Source organism: Gorilla gorilla, chromosome 6 (genome assembly GCF_029281585.2).
Source record: "Gorilla gorilla gorilla isolate KB3781 chromosome 6, NHGRI_mGorGor1-v2.1_pri, whole genome shotgun sequence".
Lineage (NCBI taxonomy): Eukaryota > Metazoa > Chordata > Mammalia > Primates > Hominidae > Gorilla > Gorilla gorilla.
The window spans coordinates 23,299,995-23,309,777 of record NC_073230.2 but is presented as its reverse complement, the minus strand read 5'-3'; the positions used below and the strand labels follow the sequence as shown (position 1 = coordinate 23,309,777).

The 9,783-nt window shown below is 36.7% G+C and overlaps 1 long non-coding RNA gene across 1 annotated transcript; it reads left to right on the top strand.

The window, feature by feature from the left end:
* The first annotated feature begins 223 nt into the window (after positions 1-223).
* On the top strand, positions 224-8,552 carry LOC129523772 (uncharacterized). Its single transcript, XR_008667382.2, has 4 exons — positions 224-318; positions 5,772-5,824; positions 6,556-6,733; positions 7,179-8,552. It is a non-coding gene; the product is annotated as an uncharacterized lncRNA (long non-coding RNA).
* Positions 8,553-9,783: the final 1,231 nt, after the last annotated feature.

The following is a 9,783-nucleotide window of genomic DNA, read 5'->3' as shown; positions in this document are numbered from 1 at the left end:
ATGTTGAAAATCATTTATGCTAATATTTTAATAAAAATACTAATTCAGTACAATCCAAATGTTTTGTAAAAAGAAATTACCTGTTTTTAGCACTATCCTGTCTGAAATAAAATAGTATATAGTAGGTTATTCATTTTCTTCTATAGGTCTTAGTCCCTTTTTCAATGCCTCTCCCTCTCTTTCTCGTCTGTCCCTCTGTCCCTTTGGCACAGTGTCATCAGGCTGTTTGACTTCCAAGGTTCACCTGTGGAAACATCCCTGCCTCCTCCCTGCGGGAGAACTAATGGTACCAGAGATTTCTAGGAATTCCCGTCACAGGTGGTATTATGGTACACATGGTTCAATGGCAATCAGTTGCCATATCCTTGAATTTCATATGCACCTTTCCTAAAACTAATCTGCCTTGAGAATATGCCTGAGGTCATGTGAAGATGAATCTTCTTTCCTATCTTCCTTATCGCAATCATATAATCACACTTTTTCAATAAGTATAGCTCTTATTTCATGTCAAATCTTACTATAATATATTGTTTCAATATGTAAAACCTCAGGGCACTAAATAAGGAAACATTAATTTCCACTTCATGAAGAGATACATTTACAACTAAATTTTATGTTCTGGTGATGAATGATTATTTATAATAATTCAAAATATGATGATCATTTGCATATCAATAATCATCATAATAAAAGTTAAATCCAGAAGAAAAGTTTTAAGCCTTAAGAACTAGTCACAGGAAATTTTAAAAATTTCAATTCCAATGTAAATATACATGAATATATATATATATATATATTGTAGTCACAGCAAAGGGTGAAACAAAGGATGGTTAATATAAAGACTTTCGAATACAAAAATATGTTACTTAGAGATCAATTTGAGTGGGGCAAAAGAGGACAGAAATAGTATTTCAAGGAAAAAAATAAACTGAAGTGAAATTCCCAAATACTAAAGAAGAGCTTGTCATGAATATTTTGATAGATGTTGAATGTCAAATGGCTATTGTATATACATTACAATTTAAATTGTACAAATTGAAAGGATATTCTAAAAAAATGTACACCTAAATGTGTTTAAGGCATTAAACTTGCCTTTCAAAACTTTCTTTTAGAGGCACACTAGCAAAAAATATTGATTACTGATTTATGCTATTTTAAGTCTCTACGTACTCATGAAAGTAATGACTAATAATGAGTAATGAATTTGTGCTGTTGTATTAGCTAGGGCTGAGGAAACCTCATGTCTTAGTACATTAAAAAAGCCCAGAAAATCTTCACAAATTATTCTAATGATGGAACTTTAAATGATACGCCTGTGGGAACAGACGTTCTTAATGTTAAAAGACTTTGTATCGTACTATTGGCCTTGTAGAATTTACCTGCACATAGCACAGTACAGAATATTGATTAAGACCCTGGCACACCAAATTACTATTATTTTCACCAAATTGCTTAAATTTCCAAATCCCAATCTCCATTGTTTAAAATGGGGCTCTGCTGTGAAATAGTCCTATCCCTTAGAATTCTTCTGAAGAATTAATTACATGTCAAGTGTTAAGTACAATGTCTGATACATGAAAAACTATTAAATAATTCTTTAGTATTATAATTACCTGCAAAAATGCTGATTTAATTCTTCTTTAAAAAGTGAGTAATATTTATCCTTAATCAGTAATACATGTATTGTCTGCAATACATGACTGTTATGACTGTTTAACTCATTCAGTGTCACTGAGGGTCTTTCAAATTTTTAATCACAGAAAATCACTAATGTCAACATAATGCAAACTAACACATCTGTGAATCATGCATTAGGAAACAAAAATAATCTTTCGGCAAAAAGTAGGACTAAGAACCAAAAATTTTAAATGGGCAGTTCTTCCTTTTTACTCCTATTGTTATATAAAAATAACCAAGAAAAAGCTTAAGGGTAAAAGCTACTTATTATTTAAATAACAATGTGGCCTTCATTTTATTGCCCTGCACTGCATTAGCTTCTTTCAGCCTAAAAACAATTTTAAATGACAAAAATAAAACACAAAACATTTTCTTTGACTATTTCATTATCAAGATGAAGGAATACACAGAAGAGAGGCTCAAGTCTGGGTATAACATTAATTTTAGAAGTCTGCGTTGTTCACTATTACACCATTTAGAACTTAATTAAATTTATAAGTACATAGACTTACAAACTTACATATATTCAGGTGTTACACAGATGTGTAAATGTTTTGATTTGGAAGACTAACTCTATCTTATTGGCATAGGGTCTCTGATAATTTAACACCTATATATAATGAGAGTTAAATAAAAATTTTCAAAAGGCTTGCCAAACATTCAATCAAATCATGCATCTCACTATGTCCACAAAGAGCATTACTCTCTATTCTTCTTGTCCTTTGACTATTGGTATAACCAATCAGGTTGGTTTTAAATTTATTTCCTGTTGGTTTTGTAGATCTGTGTACTGATGTTTAATGAAAGATGTAACGCTTCTGCAGGGTTTTTTTGCATATTCTCAAGTGTCTCCTGTTGTCCCTCAGAGTACTCCTAATTCACTCATAGAGTTGGAGTCTAGCTAGCACCATTGCGGGGTTTTCAGCTTGTTAATCATACTGAATATTACAGCACTTATTGGCTCTCATTTTAAGCTAGGATAAGATGTCAAATATAATCTCAAAAATAAATAGTCTAATTAGTCTGCATTCCAAATGCTGAAGAAATATGATAAGGCAATACCTGCAGAAAAGAAAAGCCAAGCAGCTTGCATTTGGTCTTTTTCTCATAAAATTGTGGTCATTTTTCAGTTCTCATCTTACTCTACCAATCAGTGGCATTAAACACACTCGTTCATTCTTTCCTCATTTAAACACGTTCTTTACTTGGCCTCTGGAACTCCCATGGCTTGATTTTTTTTTTTTAAACTCACTGGCCTCCACTTCTGTTCTCCTTCCCTAGTTTATGTACTTCTTGTCCAGCTGCTAAACCCTGGTGTGCCCAGGAGTCAGTCTTAAGCCTCTGCTTGGTCTGCACACAACTCCAAATAATTTTTTCTTATCCCATAACTTTTAATACATCTACATGCTGGTAACTTTTACATGTAAATCCTTAATCTCAACCTCTTTGCTGAACTTTAGAGTTGTATACCCAACCATTTCAACACTTCTCAATGAATATCTACAAAAATCTTATTTTTTCCCACTAATTCCAAATGTTAAAATTGCTAATTCCAATATTGAACTTGTATTTCTCTCTCCCTCCAAAATAGCCTATCTGCAGGTGCGAGAATCTTAGAAAAAGAGTACTCTATTTATTCAGGGCAAAACCATAGAGTCATTCCTGACGTCTTTCTTTCTCTCACATTCTTTAGCCTGTCTTTCAGCAACATTCAGAATATATTCAGAATCTGGCAACTTCCTTCACCTCCAGTGTTGTCTCCTGAGTTCAAGCCACCATTGTCTCCTTTCTGGACTATTGCATTTGCCTCCTAACACGTCTTCCTGCCTCTAACCTTGCCTCCTTACACAGTCTGTTTTCTCACTTCATCAAGAATGTCACACCTGGTCAGGGGGCAGTGGCTCACCCTGTAATTTCAGCACTTTGGGAGGCCGAGACAGGCAGATCACTTGAGGTCAGGAGATCGAGACCAGCCTGGTCAACATGGTGAAACCGCATCTCTACTAAAAATACAAAAACTAGCCAGGTGTGGTGGCAGATGCCTGTAATCCTAGCTACTTGGGAGGCTGAGGCAGAAGAATCACTTGAACCTGAGAAGTGGAGGTTGCAGTGAGCCAAGATCACACCACTGCACTCCAGCCTGGACGACAGAGTGAGACTCCATCTCAAAAAAAAAAAAGAATGTCACACCTTTGCTCAAAACTCTTGAGAAGAGGAAAGTCTGAAGCCTTTATCATGGTCTATTAAAACCTACAGTTCTTACCTCTATGTCTGCTCCAAGGTCTGTGTCCTCTTCTCCATGTCCTTACTTTTCATCACTGCTAACTCAGTCCACTCCAGCCACACTGATCTTTTTGGTTTGCTTATAACACATCAGGTGTTCTTCTACCTCAGGACCTTTGCATGGCCTATTCCTGCTGCCTGAAGACTTTTCCTCCAGATAGCTGCATGATGACTTCTCTCCGTTTTTTTGAGTTACTGCTTAAATGCCCCTCCCCTTTGTTTTAAGTACTTTTCTCAGCACCTTCCTTAAAATAGCTCACTCTCTTACTATCATCCTCTACCACTTACTCACTCTTATTCTTACTCTCCTTCTTAGTACTTATTCCCACATGACAGGTTATAGACCTGTCTATTTGTTTATTGCCTTTCTTCTCCTTTGAAACAGTAAACTCCTTGTCATTGGAAATCTTGTTGGATTTTCTGCTGTATCTCTCCAGCCTAGAGGAGTGATTGACACTGCTCAACTAACTTCCTATTGTATGATTCAATTCCAGGACATAGGTTCACTGAAAATGCCTTCCTTCATTCTCATTCCCTTCAATATGACACCTTCTGAAGGCAAAAGTGGACTATTAGAGATTCTAATCCATGGTCCTGGATAACCAGCAGAGCTAACATTGGGGTAGGGATCGTCTCAGCCTTTTCCCACTTGTCTTAAAGCTCCTATATCAGTTTGCAAACTTTTGGAGCCATATGTGCAATAGAAAATCCAATTCACCTTGGCTTAAACAATGAAAGGACAGAGTTAGCGCATGCTTTAGGGTTGGTGGAGCCCTGGCCCCACCAAACCTTTATGAGTTTACAAGTTCTGTCCATCTGCTCTGCTCTACCCAGTGCTGGCTTCATCCTGAGGCTGTTTCTCATTGCGCTTAGGGAGTAGTTGTCTGAGCCATTAAAGTCACAAAAGATCTAGTCCGTTTCTAACATGAAAGAGAGGCTCCCTCTATCCCTCTCAGCAGATCCATGAAGAACTTCTCTTGAACCTCCAGAACACTTTACATCTATTTGGCTAAAGTGAAGTCACATACTCATACTGGACTCAGTTGCCAGTAAAAGAAGGAGGCTACCTTAGACAAATCATGCCCACCCATAAGCAGAGACTGATAGTCACCCTTCTTTTGAGGCACATAGTTTACATGAAGGATGTTTGGAAACCTGACCAAACTGACTCAGGCTTCTCTGGAAGGCAAAAAAAAAAAAAAAAAAAAAAAAAAAAGAGTGCCTGCTAGTCAGGTTGCCAAGAACATTTACTATATTCTCAAACCAAAGGCTTGAAGGGACAGTGACTTGAAAGCCAAAAAAGCCAAGAGACTGCAATAACCTTGACAGGTGAGGCAGGCAGTCTGCTTTTCCCAGGGAGCAAGGATATGTAGAGAAGGCTGCAGGCACATTTGTTGTTTCTTTGCCTGGGCCTTGGTCAGTTCACTGCTCCAAGTGAGTCTCGCCGAATGAATGAAGTGTGAATGAAGCCAAATCTTTAGCATTTATTTATTTTTTTACTCCGGTGGTGCTAAGTACAGTTCAAAAATTGTGTTTAGCTGCTTTCCATTTTTCGCTTGTCAGTGAAGTAAATAAAATATGGATTTGTGAATAAGAATGATTTGGCTCAAAATCCAGCTTCACTTTCAACAGCATGCCCTTGGTGATATTATTTTCTCCTTTGGAGATTCATATTTTTATTCACTAAATGGATAACTATAATGCTTCCCTTAATGGCATTTAATTCAGATTGAGTTAGATAGTGTGCATAAAACATTTGGCATAAAGTAGATATCTCTAAATACTGGCCTCAGACTTTCCTCCTTTTACAGTAAGGCACACAGCTGTGAGTTTCTAAAAGTCTACAGATTTTCATCAAATAATGGTAAGAGAAAAATAGGTAAGCTTTCTTTCTTCTAGATTATGGATCACAAGACCTGTTCAATTCATAAATTTTTATTGACAAAATAGTTAAATAAATGTTTTTAGTTGATTGGTTTATTTTCTTTCCTTAGCCTTATTGGAAATAAGATAACTCAATCATTATTTGGCAATAATGCTGCATTTAATTCCAAATTTCAAATATATTAATATGTCCTTCTTGTGTATATATGAGATTTTTATATTTCTTGTGTTACATTTTTTAAACTCAAAATTAGTATGTATAATATGGTTTGTGTTTTTTTTTCTTTCTGAGACAGAGTGTCACTCTGTCATCCAGGCTGGAGTGCAGTGGCATGATGAAGACTCACTGCAGCCTTGACCTCCCAGGCTCAAGCGATCCTCCCACCTCAGCCTCCTGAGTAGCTGGGACTACAAGTTCATGCCACCATGCCAGGCTAATTTTTATATTTTTTGAAGAGATGGGGTTTCTTCATGTTGCCCAGCTAGTCTGGAACTCCTGGGCTCAAGTGATCCCCCCAACTCAACCTCCCAAAGCATTGAGATTATAGGTGTGAGCCATTGTGCCTCTGTTAATTTACATGTGTTACTTCTTTCCTCACACTGGGTTTGAGAGTTTAAATACTTTGTAACTATATTGATTGAAAAAAATTAAGATGGGTCATATCTTGTGCTGTTTACAAGAATATCTCTGTGCCCATTACCTCTTCCCAGAGTCTTCCTGTTTACTCACTATGGGCCCAACCTCTCAGTGACCATTCTGACTCACAGATATAAACAGCTGTCATGTCAGTAGTGTTTCCACCACCACTTTGTGAAATTAGAGCATTGTCCAACAAATAAATGAAGTGTAGAGAAATGGAGAAACCAAAACTTGACGTGATCCATGCAGGTAAGAGCTAAACGTGTTTCTAAGTCATTCCTTTTTCTTCCTGGTACCAAAGCAAAGGCCAATAATGCCAGAAGCCTCACAATTCCCTTCAATACTACCTACTGGCTTTCATTGTCAGGGCATGAGAAGGGAACATTTTCCGTTTTTTTAGGCACCCAAAACTCTGGAACTAGCTCTGACCTTCTGCCAGTATAAATGAATTGCTTTAAGATAGTAGCTATTTCACAAAAATAATTAATTGGATTTCCCAGGCCAGATGACACTAGTGCCAGAGAATTCAAATAACTGAACTTAGCTCTAGGTCAACCACTGAAGTAGAGGGAAAGGGAAAAGAAAACAAACAAAAACGTAGGTCCAAAGACTAAAGACAACACTTTTTATTTGATAATTCTTCATATTTTCTAATCCTGTATAACGTCTAATGATTTCTTTATTCATGTCTCAGTCTGCCCCAGCAGCACCAACTGTGCTTTTCTTGGCATCCTTCACAAACCACCATAATCTCCGTGCAAGTTTGCTAGTGGAATCCTGTCTAGCACCCAGTTACACTTCAGTGGAGCCAAGGTTCTCAATTCCTCAATCACTTACACCAGCCAGGGGCTCCTCTGATGGGCACATGTGCTTTTCCCACCAGAGCCATGACTCTCTGCTGATTTGTGCTGATTCTACACACTTCTGGTTGTCAGCTTATATTTGGATCCAAGCAGTGAGATCTGTTCAGACTCCAGGGCCCATTAAACTTCATCATCCTGAAGTTCACTGGCATAGTTATTATTTTCAAGAACACTTAAAGTATGAAGCCCACATTCCACATTTGCTAAGTATAGCTTTCATCACTAAGAAAATTTTCATATTCAAAGTATGAGCTTAGATTTGATCTATGCTTTATGAAAGAAATCATTAGAAAGTCTCCATTACAGTTGAATATATTCTCTTTAATTTGTGTTTTTTCAAGAGATTAGTTATTTCCAAAAAGAGGAAACATTATATTGAGAAACCAGAAGATTCGCCTATAAGATAACTTTAAACATAAGCATCATTACATCTTATTCTGGCCTCACATCAACTCCAGCTGATGCTCCGGAGAACAGGAAGGCCTTCATAACAATGCCTCTTGTAAGGGTTGTTGTTATTCTTTTTGTTGTTTTAAACATATTTAGAGGAATCAATTGAAGAAAACAGCCAGCAATGAAAAATTAAGTGAGTGTTTATATTTGAGGCATTACCTCTGTGGGGATTGCTTTCATTACAAATATGAATCTTCATGTTTACACCTTCATAGTGGGCATATTAACTGAAAGAAAAATCAGTTTCTATTTACCTTTTCTATACAATTCTCTGAGTAGTCCTAAAGTGATTGAGCAAGTAGGATGGCAAATTCCCAGGTGGTTTTTTAAAATGTGACTATTTCCATTTTTGTGAGTTTTTTCTTTTAACATATCAATACCTGACATCTCTCCACTATCGGATCTATATCCACTGAGGTCCAAAAAAATGTCACAAGTAGAGTGTGAAAGGAAAAGTTGGCATAATCTTTCTGGAGCTAATCAAAAAGTACATAATATTCGTATTCTAAAGAAACGTTAATCAGTAGATGAAATTGAAAAATCTTGCACTGGCAGTGAGGGTCAGTGATCTCCCTTCCACTTCCTCCGTGTCTTTGAAAGAGAACAGGGTTGTCAAGTGCCCTAGAATTAATGACACCTTTTGATGGAAGCATGAGAAGGTCTACACTTCAGAGCCCCCAGCCACAGAACAGGAAATAGAGCTGTTTCCAAGAGAAATGAAGTTGCCTTCTCTGGGGGAAACACCGAGGAGCATTTGAGCAGGCAACTGATCAGCAGGAAGACTGCAAGGTGATAAAAGAACTGGAAGTCACAAAAGCCCTTGGCATAATAGTTTTAATAAAAAGGATTCTGTTCCAGATATGCTTTATGCAATAAATTCCTTGACATATATTTCTAAATTTTATCTTCAACAATGCAGGTGTTTTCATTGAAAGCCAGCCCCTTTCATTACCAAAGTTAAAAAGATCCCTTTGGACTGTTTATCTGATTGACCAATCAGGATGTGCATTTATTTGGTTACTGATTTACTTTGCTCTTCTCCGTTGTCCTAGGAAGGAGAACTACAGTTTTGGATTAGTGACTTTTCACTGATTATATCTGGAAATAATTTTGAAACCATTAAATAAATAAGCACTCTTGTTTCCCTTTTTTCAATGAAGTTACTACTTGGCAAAAATCCCAATAATTCTGAATAAAATATTAAATGGCCCAAATTGATTAGCATATAAAATATATTCTAAAACATTAAAGGAAGTTAGTATTTAACATGAAGACTCTTAGAATATGCTGACTTGTATAATTTATAATGTGATAATTAGATTAGGATCTCACAAACAAGAACTAGATCAGTATAAAGGTAGTATAACAATCACAAATGCATTCCATATCCATATCTCCTCTTTGTGAATATATCATTAGATGGCACAGAACCAAACTAGCTATTAAAATGGTTTTCAGTTCAAACTAGTATATCTGAGTTGCTAATTGGGATTTTCAGATCTGAAAATAAATACATAAACAAACAGTGGTAGCCCTGGCACCAAATGATACATCTTAGTGAAGAAATTCTCTTTGTGCAGAAATAGATTTGTAGCATGCTGAGATGATCATGGTGAAGTTTTCTCTAGTTTTCTCCTGAATACTTTCAGAACAAGCATTCAGCTGGGATTGCCTGGGTAGTTTAAGATATCAGTACCACTGCAAAATATCCACTTTTTTTAAACTTTCATTTTAAGCTCAGGGGTATATGTGCAGGTGTGTTACATAGGTAAACTTGTGTAATGGGGTCTGTTGTACAGATTATTTTCTCACTCAGGTATTAAGCCTAATATCCATTAGTTATTTTTCCTGATCCTCTCCCTCCCACTATCCTCCATCCTCTGATAGGCCTAGTGTGTGTTGTCCCCCTCTTTGTGTCCATGTGTTGTCATTATTTTGCTCCTACTTATAAGTGAGAATAGGTGGCATTTGGTTTTCTGAGGA